At 46.5% G+C, this 5,247-nt stretch overlaps 1 long non-coding RNA gene across 1 annotated transcript in view; it reads left to right on the top strand.

Annotated features, from left to right (window-relative positions):
- Positions 1-159: 159 nt before the first annotated feature.
- Positions 160-5,247, top strand: part of LOC106812070 — an 11,485-nt gene continuing 6,397 nt past the window's right edge. The window contains exon 1 of the long non-coding RNA XR_001394281.1: positions 160-2,648. This is a non-coding gene — a long non-coding RNA (uncharacterized LOC106812070). The remainder of the gene's footprint in view (positions 2,649-5,247) is intronic.

Genomic DNA, 5,247 nt, shown 5'->3' with positions numbered 1-5,247 from the left:
CCCATTGACCCCAGGATGTCGAGCTGTTCAAGGTCGTGGCAGTGAGCTGCGAACGCCTGCAGATCCCTGTCGTTGATGGTCCTGCAGTGACGAGGAGAGAGAGACAGAAGCGACCGAGTTACTGTCTTAGTCCCAGTGTTGAGTGCGGGCAGGTGCATGCGTGCACAGGCACACATACACACACGCACACACACACACACACCTGTGCTCACGCACGGATTTACACTAATACAGACCTATACACCTAAGCATTTGGGCACGCAGAATTGACAAAGATGCACTCGCACACACATTCATCCCCAACGCGTAATGTTTACGTTCTAGTGTTTTAATTCCCTGAATGTGCGTGGCGTGGACGCACCCGTAGCTGTATGTACTATAGATGAGGTAGTCATCGCTCAAACTAACAATTTTATCGCGACACGTATTAGAGTATTAGACCGCGATCAGAAACCCTAAATGTTCGCTAGAGTTTTGTTCGTCATTCGCATTGTGTTTAACGCGGATAAGTATGCGCGCACGATGTTTTTATGCTGGCGCTGTCCCATGTGCTAGTCTTATTATTGGTCCACCTGCTACTGATACGAGCGTTTTTTCGTTTCAACGAATTCGTGTCTACTACTTGTGTCTCTGTGACCTTTGTTGCGCTATGTGGCATGTGCTTCCCTAAATATGTACAATCTATGTGGAAGAGAAGTTGGTCTTGTTTGATTTTCGGCACGGAGTTTGGATACAATGGAGGGCAAACAACTTCAAAATTTATTACAAAGTTCGTTCTTATTCGGTGACAATCTTCTAGTTGCACGTAACATAAGTGCTAATCCAGTGGTAGGCGTGGTGCGTGTGACGTTTGTTACATGACCATGTTGCGTCTGTCCGCTTTGTAATTCAATGTCGATTTCCAGCATCCATGTATATAATACACGGGATATGAGAAACAGTGTGTTTGTGTGTATACGTGTGTGCGTGCGTGCGTGTGTTCGTACCTGCGTGTTGTGAATGGATGTTAGTTATTTGTGAACCTTGTCTGTAATTAGTATTCCTTTAATCGTTACGTACCTTCCTCATCTGATTCCGATTCGATGCAAGTTTTCGGTTGCTGTTTCGTGGTAAACTCCAGTAATCGCCCTAACTATTATGAAAATTACCGCAGTGACTTTGCTGCCCTGCATTCACTTTGGGTCAAAGTTTCCTAATGTCGAATTCCTAACATATTTTTTTGGTATTATCTTTGAGGCATCTATAAACTTTGCGTTTCTCATTCGTACTTGTTTACGGGATAGTATGTTGTCATAGTAGCGCAACGTGCGTTGTAGAAATGTATAGTTGGACTAATACCCAGTGTATTATTGCAGCTTAAAATCAGGACCATTAGCTGCCACTAAATACAGTAAGCCGGTGTGTCTATATATATACACACCATTCATTTACATATATATTAAGAGTACATAATATAAATCTCTATTATGTACTCTTGATATATATGGTATTGCTTTTTATGCAATAAGCATGTTCAACTAAGTATATTCAGTAGCAAAAATTTATTGGCCCTTTTTCCACTTCGATATTTCCGCCCAGTTCCAACTCTAAACTGTATACGTAAGTGTAGCTTGGAGTTATATACACCAGGATTTTAATGTAGGTCATGATCAGTTCTCTATAAAAAAAGAAAGAACTCAAAGTGAATAGTGTTTGCAGAAACACACGTTCATGTCGTATTAACTGATCACGTCGTCTGCTATTTGCAGCTTTAAACTGAGAGTTCATATATATTATTAACGTATTGCTTTCGGAGCTAGCGTTCGTTTAGTAGAACGATTCTTAATCTGTCGTACGAAGTTTTATGAGCAGTTTGTGTTACGGTGCCGAGAGAGCACGAAGATGGTTTTGTTGCAGAAATTATTTTCGCAAAATTGTATGGCATTGGCCATTTTCCAGCACGGTATTTAGCCTTGTGCTGGCTGGCAGCATATGAGAAGTGTATGTACCACAAGCAAAGTCTTTGATAACGACTTGGCTCAGCTCATTAAGAGGTGTAGAGAGGGCGTGATTATTGCCATTTTGCCGCTCGACTGTATGTAAGAAGTCCGTATATGATTTTGTGTATTATGTTTAGTTAGCCAGTCGTCTCTATATATCTGTCAGCTCAGAGTAATACTGTATGAGTATATGATACAAAGTACTAATAAAGATTTTACGTGTCGTATCGGTTGCATCGCAGTCTCTGCGTTCTGTTAACTTGTTCTCTTTGTTTTGAAAGGTTTTCGAAGACTGAAAACGTGACAGAAATAGAGGGTTGAAGAGAGAAGGGAAGACTGAAATCAGAGATGCGAGAAAACCAGAAAATATAGCGGAAGGAAAGCGGGAAGAAAAATGAGGCAAAGGAGAGGAGCAGAAAATTGAAATGAAGATTTCACAGAATCTCGGCCGAAGACCCTTCTATTGGGGAGAAAGCGAGAGCGAGCGCGCGAGAGAGCGAGAGAGAGAGAGAGAAAAAACGAGGTGGTAGATATGCCAGAGGAAGGAAGAAAGAAGAGAAGGGGAGGATATGGAGAGAGAGCAAAGTTTAGAAATCGAAGGTTTGGCCGTGAACTCCCAGCGTGCTGCTTCCAGTTTTGCGATTCGCGTGGGTGGTTTTTTTCTCAGAGGTAGGTATGTTGCTTGTTGCCCCGTTTTTTTCCCGCTTTCCTCCCTCTCCCCTTCTTTCCTCGACCAGGGAACCACCACCCCCGTTTCTGACAGATGGTAACGTGGGGAAGCTAAAGCGATGAAAGCAAACATGACGCAGTCGAAATGTCAACTATTCCCCTGAACCCGGCTGCTGCGCTCTCTGCGATAGTTTCAAACGTAACGTTAACAAGCAGTCGCGACTAATAATAACAAGTGAAACGGCATCAGTAACTTATAACCTGAAGGTTTTTTTAACGGGTGGATATTTTTTACGTAGAACCGTCTCGCGTCTAAAATACTGCGCAAATCATGCTGAAATTTTCCGACGTTCCAACGCTCCGTTCGCTGTCGATAGCATCCTCCTGAACTCCTCGGCGATCCCTCCCGCAGTGCGCCAGTTTACGCCTCGATCTCTCGCCAGCATCATGCTCCGCCATGCAGTGATCCTCCGCCGTCGTTCGCATGCTATGTTCATCCGTGTTTGTGTGACACCCCGCGGCACGATGCACGAACCCTTTTGATGCGTGCGAAATTCGTTCCCGACCATTTTTCTTCGACGATCGCGACGCGACTTTTGCGCTCCTCTCTCGCGAGCGCGATATACGTCGTTCGCGCGGATTGTGGTTTTCTGTCGTGAGAGCGTGATGTTATACGACGTAATGCAGCTATGATTTAATATAATATAAATAATAAGTATAATATATATAATATAAAGCGGTGGAGAACGGAGGAGCGGGGGGCGACGGCGGTGGCGCCTCCTGCGAGACGATCGAGTGATCGACCGGCAATGGTGGCGCCATCTTCAGGCTAAAAGAGACGTCATGTGTGAGACAATTGAGCGATCATCTCTCGTGATTCGCGACAGCGTTAGTGGCGACTACTGGAGAATGATCGAGTGTTCTTTCTCCCCGCGCGAGGCGGTCGATCGATACCTCGAGTCGTGGATCTGACGTGGCAATTCTGCGTGGCTCGAGGTGCGCGGCCGTCGCACGATCTCGCGTTTCCGCGGCAACGAGGCTTCTTGGATCTCAGATGCTGCGCGCCCCACGTTGTCGTGGGACAATTGATCAGTGGTGTCGCGGCGTTTCCGCGGCGACGAGGCTTCCCACGAGACGGGAACGATATCGGATGCTGCGCGTCGTCTCCGTTGTCGTGGGAGAGCGGTCGCGTCACTGTCGCAGTCTGGTCGTCGGACGGACGTTACAGGAATGCGCGACGCAATGCGCGGACAGGCCTCGGATGTAATTTATTTTTTCTCTCGTCGTTTATTTAACGCGCTCGCTCGTTCTTCGCTCGTGAAGTAAGAACGAAGCTTTTTAGCAATAGCTGGCCGATTCCTCTTGTATTATATTGTGTAAATCGTGTTTCGTTGTAAATTTCTTAATAAAAGTTGTGGAGATTTAAGAAAGAAGGGTCATTGTCGTGTATGACTGCTTTCGTTCATTAATTATGTGTATTCGTCGATGTTAAGTGTCGCGGATGTATGCTTTTTGTTTCTTCCTTGTGTATGAATTTTGTGTGAGATTGACGGGGTCACACTTGGCCGCACACGCACACAGACACGGCTGTCACGATCGTAATCCCCTAGATAGAAAACTGCGAGACTGATAACAACATAACGTGTCATAGCAGCACGAGTAGCGAAGCGGCGCGATCGCACGCTGCATTGTTCGACAAGCGAACGTCGCCCACGATCGTAATTGGACGTAACGGGGGCGAAATTCACCCAGCCGACGTAAAGTGCTCTACTTTTGTTAAGGGTTAAGTTACTCTACTACCCCTACTTTCGTGGGGTTGCGACCTCAGGTCAAGGTTGCGGGGTTGTGACCAGAGGTCAAGGTCGTAGGTTCGTGACGTGAGATCAAGGTCACAGGGTTGCGACCTGAAATCAAGGTCGCAGGGTTGCGGCCTGGGGTCAAGGTCGGCGTAACGAGCGCGTGCTTTTCTGCGCAGTCGCTCCTACTCGAGATCGAATTCGCCGCACTACGGCCGCAGCAACAGGGACTACCGCAGCCACAGTCGGTCCCCACTGTCCAGCCGGCGACGACACGAAGGCAACAGGGTCAGTGCGAGAGATTCGCGCGCATTTCTCATTCAAAATATGTGTATATACGCGCGGCCGCGAACTAACGAACTGCGCAGCGGTTGGTCAGTTCCCGGTGTATATATGCATGGATTTTGAGTATAGAATAGTATCTGCGAACTGCGTAACTTGCCTTCTTGTTGCAAACATACCCCCCACACCCACCCCCACGTCGTCTAGACGATTCCCTGTAGTTGTGCGCGCGCCGTCACGATTCGCCGATCCCGTAAATGTTATTATTAGCCGGTTCGATTTGCTTGTTTTAGCTGATGATAGAAGACTGCTGAACTCCTCCCCTCCCCTTCGTACAGCCATCGAGCAAAACCGCTCGTGGAAATTAGCGATAGCAAAATGGGTCAAAAGCATCCTTCTTAGGATAAGGCCTAAAAAAATAAATGATGTGTTTCCGAGAACGGTCTTGAAAAAATTAGGTAGGGTAGGTAGGGTTTTTTTTTTAATAAAAAAATTCGAAAATGTCAAGTGTTCAGAGGTGA

This window comes from Priapulus caudatus, unplaced genomic scaffold (genome assembly GCF_000485595.1).
Source record: "Priapulus caudatus unplaced genomic scaffold, Priapulus_caudatus-5.0.1 Scaffold20, whole genome shotgun sequence".
In the NCBI taxonomy this organism is placed as follows: domain Eukaryota; kingdom Metazoa; phylum Priapulida; class Priapulimorpha; order Priapulimorphida; family Priapulidae; genus Priapulus; species Priapulus caudatus.
This window is presented reverse-complemented; position numbering and strand designations above follow the sequence as displayed.